Below are 14,674 nucleotides of genomic sequence, written 5' to 3' on the forward strand. Positions count from 1 at the left end.
CAGCATTGCATCATCCCCAGGTTTTATTTCAATTGAGCGATAAAAAAAGGAAAAAGAGAAGAACAAGAACACTATCGAAATGGTCTATGGTGTGTGACCCACAATTGTTGTCTTTAAATCACTTACCCAACCATGTCGTAAAAATATTATTATTTTTTTTTTTTTTACAGTGGCTGCCCAATGACCTAGATTTAACAGAGAGAGAAACACATGGCGTGTCAGATGTTTGTTTTGTTTTCCCCCCCCGTCAAGTGGCAAATGCGAACACCGTGAGCTGTAATTGACGATCGACACTAGTATGGCGCGAAAAGGGGGTGCGACCTGTGCAGTTGTGGGCGAAACTTTGGGTGATGGGCTGTCATGCGGCATCGCGTGCGTTCATTACCCCTCGGCGGCGGCGCCGCAGCTCCGTCCAGCTCGCGCTCTCGGAAACAACCCTCTCGTAATGCCGCGTCTCCGTCACTGCAATTTTCAAAGGGAAACCTGTGTGGCCGGTGGGGGTGTGTCAACCGTTGGCCTCAAGCTCCGCCGACAAAAAGTGTTGAGTGTATCCAGTGTGAGAGAGGTTGACGCTTTTCGTGGTGTGTGTGTGTGTGTGGCAATGTTTTGAAAAGTTTGCAACGTACGTTAAGAAGTGTTGACGCTGAAACTTGCGGGCTGTGTGGCCCTGGTGGTTGGCTGGCTGGAGACGCGGGCGTGTCCAGTCGGTCGGTTGTTGTGGCTGAAAGGTACGTATACGGTTCCGCCGTCCCGTCGGAACTGCGTCTGTCTGGAAGGTATGACGTGACGTGCAGTTTTTATTAGGTCAGCCTTGTTGTGTATTGTTCCATTTGTTGCTGACTCGTCACCCGTATTTGGTGTGGCGATGTATGTGGACGTACTGCTGGATCAGTGTCAGGGTTTCCGTGGGAGGTGTTGGTTGGGTTGGATTTGCCTGACACGGCTGAGTCCGCAATTGGCCTCCCGTTCGTTGATGTGATATGTGGGTTCTGAGGAAGAATGTGTACGAGATAGTTGCCCTGCCCTGCCCTTTCTTTCGCGTTCGTGTGTGCCCCCCTTGTTGTGTAGTGTGGGTTGAACATGGTTCTTTACCGAGTGGGGGGGGGGGGGGGGAATGGGATGGACGGATCCGTTGCTGTTGCTGTCACCGTCAAGACAACGCACGCACGCACGCACGCACGCACCCCTGTCCTACGAGAAGGTGTGTCAACCGGGGTTTCGGTAGTCGTGTGTGTAGGGGACGGGGAGAAGCAAAGTGGAGAGTGCGGCACGGGCAGAGAGTGGAATTGGGGCGCGTTGATGTTGGGAAACATCCCCCAAGGGTTGCGGGATGATGTGGCGGTGAGAGCGGGGGGCGGGGGAGAAAAGAAAAGCGAAAAAGAACTAAGGAAGAGGAGGAGGCGTGCGTGTGCGCAGTGGCGGGGCCCCAAAGACCTGTCGTGTGGTGTCGGCCGAACGCGAACGCGAACGCGTGTGCGGGGCAGCGTCGGCACGGAGAAGCGAGGAGGAGAGAGAGAGAGAGAGAGAGAGAGAGCTGGTCTGATGGGTATTTTTTACCCCCTGTACTCGAAGGACCGGATCTGTCCTTGATCCCTGCCTTCTGTCTGATTATGTTGGGTAACAAAATGATGGGATGATAGGGTCTCTTGGGTGTGTGTAGATGTTTGTTGTTTAAGTGAGTGTTATGGTGTTTTTATTTTATTTTTGTTTATCATGGTATGTTGTAGTTTGTGGTGTTTTGTCGTGATGGGAAATGTCGTTCTTGGGTCGGGTGGATTTTGTCCCAGATTTCTGATGAGTGGGTGGTTCGAATCCGTGGTTTGGTGGAAAAAAAAAACTTTATGGATTTTTCTTTGGATGATTTCCGGGATTTTGAGTATGTTATGGTTTGTGTATATGTCTCGGTTTGTCTGGTACCGGCCGGCATCAGCAGCAATTCTGAAGTATTTGTTCTGCACCCTTTTTTACTCTTGTTATGTTGGTGTCTGCGGCCATTGACCAGATTTTCAGAGCCGTAAGTGATGGCTGGTTCCTATGACGGTTTTGAAGATTTTCTTTTTGGCGCGCATATTTATTCTGTTTCCTTTGATGATTGGGTACAGTCTGAATATTGCTGCTGCAGCCTTGTTACAAACGTGTGTAACATGGTCTCTAAATGTCAACCTCTTGTCCAGCTTGATGCCTAGATACTTTATTGTGCCTGACCATGGAAGATTGTTATTTCTGAGGCGCATATGCAGGTTAGGAGGTATTCTTTTTGAATGTGAATCGTATTGTATTGCTTGGGTTTTCTCCGCGTTTATTGTTTTTTTTTGTTTCCATTGGTTAGCCCATTTGTGGATGGATTGTAGGTGTTGCTCTATTTTTGTGACTCTATATTGCAGGTTAGAACTGCTGCGGTAGACTGCAGTGTCGTCTGCAAATAGTGACAAGTGTCCTCCCAGCTGTTTGTTTGTGTATATTGAGTAGAGAATGGGCCCCAGCACTGAGCCTTGCGGGACTCCAGCCTCTATGGATCTAGTGTTACTTGCCGCTCCTGGTACATGGACATAGAATGCTCTGTTGCGGAGAAAAGAAGCAATAATGTGGATGGGGCAGTTGTACTGGTGGAGCTTGTAGATAAGGCGTTATCCGAATGCTTTTCCAATGTCAAGCAGGACTGCTCCAGTACTGTGTCTAATGTTTCTGGCCTGACATATGTGCTCGACTAGTCTGGTCACCTGGTGGGTGGTGCTGTGTTCTTCGCGGAATCGGAATTGTTGTGGGATGATTATGTTGTTATCCTTTAAGAATTGAATTTCTTCAGTTCAGTTTGAATGAGCTTTCCGAGAACCTTTCCAAGGAAGTTGGCCTATAGTTTTGCGGAAATAATAAGTCCTTGTTTGGCTTTGGTAATGTGATGACTCGGGCCTGTTTCCAAGTAGTTTAGTCTGAAGCAAGCATTATATATTGATGTTAGATAGATAATTGATAGTTGCTGGAGGTAGGTGATGTAGTAGTTGCGGTTTGATGGAATCTGGGCCTGATGCCTTCTTAGGATGTGTGTATGTTTGTGATGTGATAAGATATGGGGTTTCTGCGTTTATTGGATTGTGAAAGATGTTCTGATCGGGGCACTTAGGATGCGGTTTTACCCTTCTGAGTACCATTTCCTGGTGGTCATCAGTTTCGTCATCTACCGCTTCTGGTGCTTGGAATTGCCTTTCTAGTGAATCCGCCAGTGCTTCAGCTCGGTCTGTGGGGTCGTTCCTTCCCCATGTAGATGTAGATGTTTCGTGTTTAGTTTACGAGTTTTAAGAAATTTCCAGAATTTTTCCTGGTCCCTTTCTGCTTCTCGTAACGTTTCCTCCCACGCCTCGCTACGGTGGTTTTCGGAGCTCTCTTTTTGATCCTCCCGGCCAATTGCTCTGATTTTCGTCGGTCGGCTGGGTCCCTGTAGTTTTGCCATCTCTTTCTGGCGCGCGCGGGCTGCGGTTGGCGCCTTTGGTGGCAACGGCCAGGGCAAGCAGCGGTGTGTGGTGTGGTGCGGGGCGGGCAGGGGCAGGGGCGCAGTGGTGGTTGACGGATGGCCTGGGGGCCGAAAAACGGGCCGGCCGGCGGACGGCGGACGGCGGACGGATGTTGAGAGAGGCGGCGCGCACGCGTCTCGCGCGGACACAGGCGCCACAGCGTTGATTGGAAGGAGGTGCGGTGCGGTGCGGTGCGGTGCGGTGCGGGGATGGGCCCAGGAAAAAAGACGGTCGTGGCCCCTGTCTTGGGTGCGTGTCGACGTCAGCACCGTCGGTGTGGTGTGGTGTGGGCAGGGAGGGGGGAAAAGCGGGCTGCGGGCTGCGGAGGGAATGGTGGTGGGGAGTAGGCACACATGTGGGCGGGCGCAAAATCGGCCGGTGCCCGTAAACCGCGGCGGGATATTGGGTGGAAAAGAGGGAAATTGTAGAAAGGAAAACAAGCGGAGGGGGCGAATGTGGTGGGGGGGACGGGCGGGGGCGAGGCGACAGCTTGCTTTTTCTTTTTTATTTTATTTTGTTGTAGTTTTTTTGTTTGTTTGTTTTTGTTTTTTTGCGTGTGTGTGGCCTTGGAGAGGCTGGTCTTGTCTGGCTTACGCTTTGGGTGCGTGTGTTGGTACTTTTTCGTTTTTTCTTGTTCTGCAGAGCAGGGGCGGGGCGGGTGCGCGGCAGTGGGAACGGCTGGCTGGCTGTGCCCAGAGGAGGAGGAGGAGGAGGAGGAGGAGGAGGAGACGCTGGCGGCGGGCCCGGCTCCTGGGGCTGCTGTTGCATGCGCTGTGCAAAGAAAGGAAGAGTGGGTTTGTTTGGCTGGTGAAGTGCATTATTTAAGTGTGGGCTTGCCGGCCTGGCTCCGATGCGCAGGTAGATAGATGCCGGCGGCGACCGCAGGAAGGCGCGTTGTGTGTACAGAGGGACGAGCCATGTGTTTTGCAAGCAGGACGTGGCGTGCCGAGTGGAGAGGAGGCGGCGGCTCGGCTCGGCTCGGCTCGGCCCGGCCCGGCCCGGCCCGGCCCGGCCCGGCCCGGCCCGGTCCGGTCCGGCGGTGCCGCGCTGTTGTCGCGGACGTGAGCGCCCCCTGGCGGGCGGGTGGTTGGCGGCGGCGTGGTGGACGCGTGTGGCAGTTGTGTGCACGGGTTGCTTGGGCGAGTGAGCAGTGGCTGGCGGTGTTGGCGCGTCGTCGGGGAGGTATGTGTTGCGGCCGCGTCTGCTGCGCGCTGCGTCGTTGTGTCGACTGTGTGTGGGCGTGGGCACGTGTGCTCTGCCGAGGGCGTCGTAAAAAAAGTGGGTCGCGGTGTGCGTGCGTAGCCCGTGATGATGTATGTGCGTCGCGTCGTTGTGTGCGAAACGGATGCCGAGAGGTGTGTGGTAAGTGCGAAGCGCGAATGTGCGGCGTTTGGCGGTTTCGGTGTGTTTTCTGTTTTTGCGGCGTGAGAGTGGGGCTGGCTGGCTGGCTGGCTGGCTGGCTGTTGTTGGTTGCCTTGTGTGTGTAGGTTGATGGCGCGACGCGGAGGGGACGCCGTTTGCTGCGTGCCTTGCCTCGCGTGTGTTGGCGCGCCGTGCATGTGTTTGGGTCGTGGGGGCGGTGTTTTTGTTTGTATTTGGATTTTCATTTTTTGGCGTGTTGTGTCGTGTATGGCAAGGGCGAGAGGAGTAGTGCGGTAGTGGTAGTGCAGTAGTGTCGTTGCGGCACGGGCGTCTGGTGGGGCTGTGCGTCGTGGCGGGGAAGGTGTGTAGGTTGCGGCGATGCGGCGAGCCCAGCCCGTCGTTTGACGGTGTGCCGGGTGAGTTGCGCTGCGAATCGAGTGTGGCGGGAAGGGAGCTGCGTGGCGCCTGCGTCCGTTGGCAGCAGGGGCTGTGCTTTTGAGAGTTTGTTTGATTTCGGGACGACGACGACGACGACGACGACGACTGGTTGGTTGGTTGGTTGGTGGGTGGGGTGGCGTGCGCGTTTGTCGTACTGGGCGAGTCGATTGCCTGCCGGCTGGCGAAAGGTGCGCCGCCGCCCGTCTCGCGCTCTGTTTTTTTTTTTTTTTCTGTGTGTGTCGGCTGCGTTTTGTTTGCGGTGCGCGCGAAAACGGTGGTGCCGAAAGTGTGCCGGCGTGGCGTTGCGACCGCGACCGCGACCGCGACGAGCCGCGGGCGCGCCATTTGGCTGGTGTTGCGTGAAGAGCGGCTGTGTACGGGTAGTGGCTGTAGCCGTACGTGTACGTGCATCGGGCCCGGCCGCCAGCCCAGCCCAGCCCAGCCGAGTCGGGTGAGCGGAGGCCGACACGTGGTGGTGCTGTGCTCTCTCGGCTCGGGGGGGTTTGTGTGTGTGCGTGCGTGTGTGTCTCGTTCGCTCTCCGGAATCTGCTCGTTCTGCTGATCCCCGCCTGTCGGCGTCGTTTATTTTACTTATTTATTTTTTACCTGTTGTTTGTTTTTCGACGTCGTCTTGCAGTTTTGTCCTTTGCGGCGTGCCGACGACCCGCCGCGCGACCTTATGAAACCCCAAAGCGTGGCGTGGCGTGGCGTGGCGTGGCGTGGCCGAGCCGCAGCAGCTAAGGGGGTGCGGCCGCCTCGACGCCTTAACCTCCTAAACTTCTTTAAGCCCTTAACGCAGCCACCTAACCTAACCTAAACTAACGTAACCTAACCTAAGCTCTTAGGCCAACCCCCAAGTCGCCTTAACCTAACGTACGTGACCGCAACCTTAGCTTAACGCCTACGTTAAGACGTGACGTCACGTCAACGCTTAACCTAACCCTGACGCCCTCTTAGCCTAACCTGACGTAACCTAAGGTAAGGTAACCGTTGAAAGAAAGAAACCACCTTTGTTTTGACGTTGAGGCGTGTAAGGTCGGCTGTGAGGGCAGATTCGGTGTGTCTGTAGTTGGGGCTGGCTGGTAATTTATTTTGTTTGTTTGTTTTGTTTTCGCCTGTGGCGGGGGGGTTGGCGCTGCGTCGGCCGGTGCCATGTTGCGCAGGCGGCGATCGTAAAAAAGTAAAAAAAACAGAAAAAAGGAAAAAAAATGTGTTGGAAGGGCTGTGGGTGTTGGCGGGCGAGGCGAGAGGAGGAGGACGGCCCGCGGCCGTTGCCCGACGGCTGCGGGCCGATCGGGAAAACGGCGGAAGGCGATGGGGCGGCGGAGGTGCGTTTGTGCACGGCCGTCATCGCCGCACGACTCGGCTCGTGTGGCTGTGGCGCCGGCCGCGGTGGCCGGGCTGCCGCGGCGACGGTGTGGGAGTTTTGACGAAGGTTTGGCCATTGTGGCGGGTCGTCGGCTGGGGCTGTGGGGGCGGCATTTGGGCGGGGGCGGCGATTCTCGGCGGGGCGACCCAGGCTGTGGCGCGCGGTGGCTGCAGTTTGGCCGTGGTTTGCGGCGCCGCCGCGGCGACTGGTTAGCGACCGTGGTGTCGGTGTGTGTAGCCCCATCCTCGGTGGTTTGAATGGCGCGGGTGGTTGCGGCGCAGGTTGGGGGCTGCTCCGCGCAGGCTGTCGGACGTTGGGCGGTAGCAAGCGCGGGAGGCGCGGCGCGGCGGCGCGCCGAGTGGCGGCCGCTCTCTCGGCCGTCCGCGCCCGCCCGCGACACTGGCTGGGCCAGGCGCGTGCGCCATCGGTCTCCGAGCAGTGCTGCTGTGTGGACGTGCGGAGGGAGCGCTGTGACCTTGTCAGGCTGCAGCACCTTCCGCCGCGCGTCAAAAAGCAATTTGTCGCCAAGTAATAGCGCTAGGGCGAACATAGTGTTAGGCAAGATACACTGGACTATCCAGATGTTGTAGGGAATGGCTAGCTCAGGGAAAAACGAGGGTCCAGGGCCTCCTCATCGGGCGGGGTACGTCCGCGCCCCTCTAGATCGAGATCGAAAATTAGGGCTCAGGCAGATTCCGTGGACAGGTCTAGATCTGAGTCGAGCCTCCGCCGACGGCACCGTGACGGAGAATCACACCACCGCCAGCCGGCAACCACGCCACAGGAGCGCCATGACCATGACAAGGACGACAAGATGGCCGCCGACCACAGAATACGCTTGAAACACCTCCACATAAGCGACAACCACAACCCAACATCCGACGCTGAGTCATCAGATGCCGATAGTAATACACCCGCCGCCACCTTCTCCAGCGATGAAGAAATGGAATTGGCAGATGACGGTAACGGAATATTCCAACTCGTCAAGAAAAACAAACGGAAACGCAGAAAATCCGAGAATGTGAACGGAAGTACAATTAAACCGTTCACAATAGAAACTAAAAACAAGTTCGAACCTCTCGGTGCGTCCCAAGACAGCCGTGACCCAGCCGGCGCTGCAGCCAGCGGTCCATCAAACCCATCAACTTCACAACAGCAACAGATGCATAACACCCAAATAGCACCACGAGCGGTCCCGAAAAGACCGCGTGTACCGCCAATCACAGTGCAGTACCAAGGGCACTATCTAACTCTGAACGCGGCGCTGAAACAAAGGATGGAAGGGCAAATCAGAGCCATCCACAAAGGAAAATCAATTAAATATCACTTCAGTTCTGTCAGAGACCAAAAAGAAGCACTCAGTTTTTTCAGACAAGAAAAGATTGAATTCTACACCCACCAGCCCCCAGCAGACAAACAACTAAAAGTAGTCCTAAAAGGCCTACCCGAATCCATAACAGAGCAAGAAATTCAACAGGACCTCACAGACTTGGGATTCAAGCCCACAAACGTACACCAGTACAAAAAACGAAACGAAGAGACGAAAGAACTACACAAAATGGACATCTTCTGTGTCACGATGGAAAAACAAACAGAAAACGAAGCTATCTACAACACTAAATACGTCCTTGACACCAAGGTGACGGTAGAAGCATATAAAAGCAAAGATGGGCCGCCTCAGTGCAAGAAGTGCCAAGGCTTTTACCACACAGCCAACTACTGTGAGATGCCCACCAGGTGTGTCAGGTGTGGCGGTGACCACAGGGCGTTCAACTGCCCACTTCCAAAAAACACGACGCCACACTGCGCCAATTGCAACCAAACCGGACACCCAGCATCATTCAGAGGATGCGAAGTATTCCAAAGGGCTATCAGTGCATACAACGCGAAAAGGCAACAAAGGCCAACCACTACAAACGCAACACAACGTATCAAACAAACGGCCATGCCCACCCCAGCGGAAGCAAGCAGGACGGGACGAAGACAGTGGGCAAATATCCCGCAACCAGACACCACAGCACAAACCAACAACGGAATAGGAGCCGTCCTCGACTTCATCACTAAAATCAAAGACTTATGGGATCGATTCCAGTGGTCAAATATTATACAAACCATAACGACAACAATCGTTAATTTCAACAATGCAACCGACATCATGTCAAAAATCAAAGCAATCATCGGAGGAGTGATGACTTTCTTCACACCATCCCATGGAGTATAGACAACAACAGAAGAAAAACCTCCGATTCTGCAACTTTAATGCAAACGGCCTTAAACGAAAGAAGGAAGTACTAAACGAGTTCATAGAAGAACAGAAAATTGACATACTATGTGTCACAGAGACACACCTGCAACAACAAGAGAACTACAAACTCCGAAACATGATCTGCCATAGGACAGACCGTATCAACAGATTAGGTGGAGGAACAGCCATCTTTATCAGGGCAGATATCACCCACCACCCAGAACCAACGCCAAGGATGACGTCACTGGAGGCAACCATAATTACATTAGAGACAACACAGGGAAAAATTGCAGTGGTAGCCGCATACCTCAGTCCAAGCGTAAATTACGACGAACAAGACCTAACACTAATATTCGATACCCATGACCGAGTGCTCCTGTGCGGCGACCTCAACGCGAAAAACGTGGCCTGGAATTCGCGAAGAAACAACGACAGAGGAGTTCAACTCCAACAACTGGAAGGACGCTTACAAGCAGTCGTCACTGCACCAGAAGACATCACCTACATACCCTTCAATAGTCGCCACCGGCCAGACGTACTGGATGTCTGCATAGTCAAGAACTTAGACCCAGAACTGAGCCTCCAGGTTCATAACAAACTAACCTCTGACCACCTCCCAGTCACAGGGCACATTGGCAACGCCCTAGAACGACCCCGACCCTGCCGCACAACAACAGTCAACTGGGACCAGTTCGAGAGGTGGCTGAACAACAACACCAACCCCACCATCGAACTGACCTCGGAGCAACAGATCGAAGAAGCCATCGGTACCCTCACCAGCAAGATCCAAAAGGCATACACACAGGCATCGACAACAGTCATATTTGAAGAAGACAAGTACAGCACACTGCCGCCACTCATCCAGGACCTGAAATTCCTCAAGAACCAGGCACGAAGACGCTGGATCCGAACAAGGGACCCCAGAGAAAGGAGAGAAGTCAACAGACTCAATAGAGAAATACATAAACGAGCCAAAGAATGGAAAGCGGAGATGTGGGAGGACAGAATGTCAGCCCTCACGCTCCGCCAAAACCTAAACGCCGACTGGAGACTCATCAAAAATATCAGAAAGCCGAGACAAGCAAAACCTGCCCTGAAAGATGGCAATGAAATGATCTACGACGCACTCAGACGGGCGGAACTATTTGCGACCACTTATGAACAACAAAATAGAATAGAACAGCCAAACCTGCCCCCAGCAGATGAAGAAGAATTCAACCGTCACGTCATGCACACAGTACAACAAATAAGGAACACACCCATCGACGACCGCCCAGAGCTAACGACTCCAGCAGAAGTTAAAATCGTCATCAAGCATCTAAACGCAGGAAAGGCCCCCGGCCCAGACAAAATAACCAATGAACAGCTGCAGCACCTACCAAGAAAACCAGTGGTACTACTCACAAAGATCATAAACGCCTGCATGATCAAGAGCTACTACCCCACAATATGGAAAACGAGCAAAGTAGTCCCAATACCGAAGAAAGGAAAAGACACCAGCAACCCCGAAAATCATAGACCCATCAGTCTCCTTCCCAATATGTCGAAAGTAATGGAGAGGGTACTGATACCTAGAATACGCCAGCCACTGCTAGACGGAAACATAATAAGACGTGAGCAATTTGCGTATCAATCAACATTATCGGCAGAACTGCAACTGCTGAGAATAACAGAACATGTTACCAAAAACATGAACTTATCTCGATACACGGCGGCCGTCCTATTGGATATAGAGAAAGCGTACGATAGAGTCTGGGTGGACAACCTAATCGTCAAGCTATATGAGAACACAGATCTACCCAAATGCTACCTACGCCTAGTGGACAGCTATCTTACCAACAGACGGTGCTACGTACAAATCGATGGCCAACGATCAGAAACGAAAACCCTGGAGGAAGGAATCCCCCAAGGTTCAGTCATCTCCCCAACGCTATTCACGGTTTATGTTAATGATCTGCCCACCACGCCACACACAGTACTTGCACAGTTCGCTGACGACACAGCACTATTGGTCAGCAACAGGAGGCTAGACACAACCATCAGACGCCTACAAGAACAAGTGACCGACACCGAAAAGTGGGCAAGACTTAACCATATCAAAATAAACGCTACAAAAACCGAAGCCATCCTCTTCACCAGGAGAAGACCCATCCTAGAAGAAAGGATTGAAATCAATGGACAACGTATTCCGTGGAAGACGTCAGTAAGATATCTGGGAGTCCAACTAGACAACAAAATGCTCTTCAAACAACACATAGAAGAAAAGAAAGCCAAAACAATAAGAGCAATACACGCACTTTACCCGCTCCTATGCAGCAAGGAAATGCTAACAGCCACAAAACTTCAAATCTACAAATCAATAATAGTACCAGCAATGCTCTATGGCTGCTCCTCATGGGGCATAACAAGCAAAACCAACGCCCAAATACTGCAAGTTCTCCAAAACCGCTGCCTAAAGCTCATCCTAAACGTGCCACCATGGACCAGCACGGACATCATTCACGAAGAACTTGAGATGCCAAGAATTGAGCAACAGATCAAAGATGCAGCAACGAGACTGGCGGAAAAGGTGGCCCGACTCAGGCCTAGACTTGAACAACTAAACGAAATCGCAGCCTATGAACCAGCACCATGGCACAAAGTTCGAGTGCCATTGGCAATAATTAGACAGTAGCAAGTAGGCTAGATGGAAACATCAAGATAAACAGGCTTAACGAGCAGGTGATACATGATAGATGGAAACATCAAGAAAAGGCAGGTTTCACTCCAGGATGGAAACATCAAGAAACGGCAGGTTACTCAAGGTTGGAAACATCAAGAGAGAAAGGATTAACAGCTAGCAATATATAACAAAATTCATCAAACAACAAGCACCCATTCTAAATCACGAGAAAATAGGCACAAGCTAATACAGGCAGGGAAAACCAATCATAAACCAAATAAACGAGGCAGCCCCAAAAACCTCACAAAAGTCCAAGAACTGAGGTCCTAAAGAGCCAAAAACGTGCTCGAGGAACCTCTAAAGAGAAGGATGGAGACCCCATTATGAAAATAAATGGTGCCCCCAATCAAAAACCCCACCCCGCACACACGAGGGACCAGACTCCAAACGAGTCAGCACCCTCCGTCGCACATCCAAAAAAAAAAAAAAAAAAAAGCGCGTGCGCGGCTATTCTCTGCTGCGCGCCCCTCGCTGTTGTGCGTCGTCGAAGGAGAGAAGGAAGCGAAACCAAGGGGAAAAAAGAAAAGAGAACAAGCAAAAGATGGCAGACCAGGCGGCTACGAACGAGACTGCCGCGGCACCCGCCGCCACCGGCACTACGAAGAAGGCCAAGTCTGCGTCGTCTGCGAAGAAGCCGCGCGCCAAGCCTGCGCACCCGCGCACCTCTGAGATGGTGACGGCCGCCATCAAGAGTCTGAAGGAGCGCGGCGGGTCGTCGCTGCAGGCGATCAAGAAGTACATTGCCGCGCACTACAAGCTGGACGCGGAGAAGCTGGCGCCCTTTATCAAGAAGTACCTCAAGTCGGCCGTCGTGGCTGGCGAGCTGGTGCAGACGAAGGGGAAGGGCGCGTCGGGCTCTTTCAAGCTTGCCGGCGCCGGCGGCGGGGCGGCCGAGGGCGGCAAGGCTCGTGGTGGCGGTGGTGCGAAGAAGAAGCGCGCCGCTCCGGCCAGCAAGGAGAAGAAGGGGGCCCGTGCGGCCGGCGCAAAGAAGGCTGGCGGCGTGAAGGCGGCGACCGGTCGGAAGGCGGGCGCCGCCAAGAAGGCGTCTGCGGCGTCGGCCGCTCCCGCGGGTGCGAAGAAGGCGGCTGCGGCCAAGCCGGCCAAGGCCAAGTCGCCGTCGAAGGCGAAGAAGGCCGCCAAGGTTCCGACGAAGAAGCCGAAGGCGCCGCGCCCGAAGAAGGCGACGGCGACGCCGTCTAAGGCGAAGGCTTCGCCCAAGAAGAAGAAGTAAAAAGGGCAGGGAAGGGTTGGCGGTTGACACCGTCGCCTGGTGGCCGGCGCGCAACCAGAGGCTGTCGCGCGGTCCCGGACAAAAACAAAAAAACGGCCCTTCTCAGGGCCATCAAAGCACGTCGGGAAGGTGTTGATTGTCGTGTCGTGGTCGGTCGGTTGCCTTGTTGTCTGTCTGTCTTGCTTGCTGGCGTTTGTTTGTTTCATGTGTGGATGGTGTTTGCGTGCCGCGGTGGTTGGATTGTGGGGTCGTTGGCGGGCGTGGGCGGCGGCGCGCGGTTGGTGTTATATAAAGTGTATTTTATTTTTATTATTTTTACCTATTTATTTTGCGCCGCGTTTGTTTGTTTGTCTTGGTGGTGGTTTTGGAATAGTCTTTTTTGGCTTTGCTTTCCGGGCGTCACGTTTTGTGCCGTGGCCTGTGTGGGTGGCGCTATTGACGCTTGCGACTTGGCTCGGCCGGTGCGGTGCTTTTTTTTTTGGAAACGGCGGCGCCGGGCCGGGGGTGGGACGACTGGACTGAAGAGTGAGTGGGGAACTAGTCGTTGCGACCGACAAAGTTTTGCTCGCGACGGAGAGACGTTAGTGGCCCTGAAAAGGGCCGTTTTGTTTGTTTGGCGGTGTGCGGGTTTAGGCGCGCTCGCCGCGGATGCGGCGCGCGAGCTGGATGTCCTTGGGCATGATGGTGACTCGCTTGGCGTGGATTGCGCACAGGTTGGTGTCTTCGAAGAGGCCGACGAGGTAGGCCTCGCTGGCCTCCTGCAGGGCCATGACTGCGGAGCTCTGGAAGCGCAGGTCGGTCTTGAAGTCCTGGGCGATCTCGCGCACTAGGCGCTGGAATGGCAGCTTGCGGATGAGCAGCTCTGTGCTCTTCTGGTAGCGCCTGATTTCTCGCAGGGCGACGGTGCCCGGCCTGTAGCGGTGGGGCTTCTTGACGCCGCCGGTGGCGGGCGCGCTCTTCCTCGCCGCCTTGGTGGCGAGCTGTTTGCGCGGCGCCTTTCCGCCGGTGGACTTGCGGGCCGTTTGCTTTGTCCGGGCCATGGCTACTGCGGATGCGGATGCGGATGCGGCGTGGAGGATATGCGTGCGCGACGGCGTCCGGTGCTGCCTTGACAACGGGCCCGCGCATTTTTTTACATAGGATGGGGCCCCTCCACGCCCGCACCAACGTGGTGACCAAACCAAAAGTTCTACTGTCACCTCCGTATAACATGTTAGTTTTTAGAATCAGGAGTCACAGGATGCAGGCTGTGATGTTAATCATGCGTCTGGGTAAGATTACTCATTTACATGGTCCATCAGGAGATAGAAGTGGTCGAAAGCGATTGAAGGGTAGCGGTTTTTAAGGGCAGAGGGAAAAAAGTGCCAAGGCAAGCGCCAAGGGAAAAAAAACCTCTGCGATAGTAGGACGGGTAGTAAGGGCAGTAGCGGATTACTAGCTGCGACAGCGCATGCAAGGTGTGGTTATGTTAGTGCGAGGTATCGTGCATCGTTACCGTTGTCGTTGCTGGCGCTCGTTCCAGGATCTGCTGCTGCTGCGTCCCTGAAACATGACATTGTCATCATATATTAGTGGGCGATCGGTCATAGATCAGCTCACAGTGTGGGGGGTGTGTGTGGCTGGTTTGCGTGCTGTGTGCAGTACGGTTTCCCTGCGGTTGCCGGTATTTCGGCGGGTTAATCATCTGGGGTTGCCAGTAGTAGCTGAGTTGCAGGGGCTCGCCAGTACTGTCTTGTTAGCGTGCTATGGACCATAGATGTTTAGTTTCGTGCTAATAGTGTTTTTGGTCTATTATGTT

Source organism: Schistocerca gregaria, chromosome 8 (genome assembly GCF_023897955.1).
Source record: "Schistocerca gregaria isolate iqSchGreg1 chromosome 8, iqSchGreg1.2, whole genome shotgun sequence".
Classification (NCBI taxonomy): domain Eukaryota; kingdom Metazoa; phylum Arthropoda; class Insecta; order Orthoptera; family Acrididae; genus Schistocerca; species Schistocerca gregaria.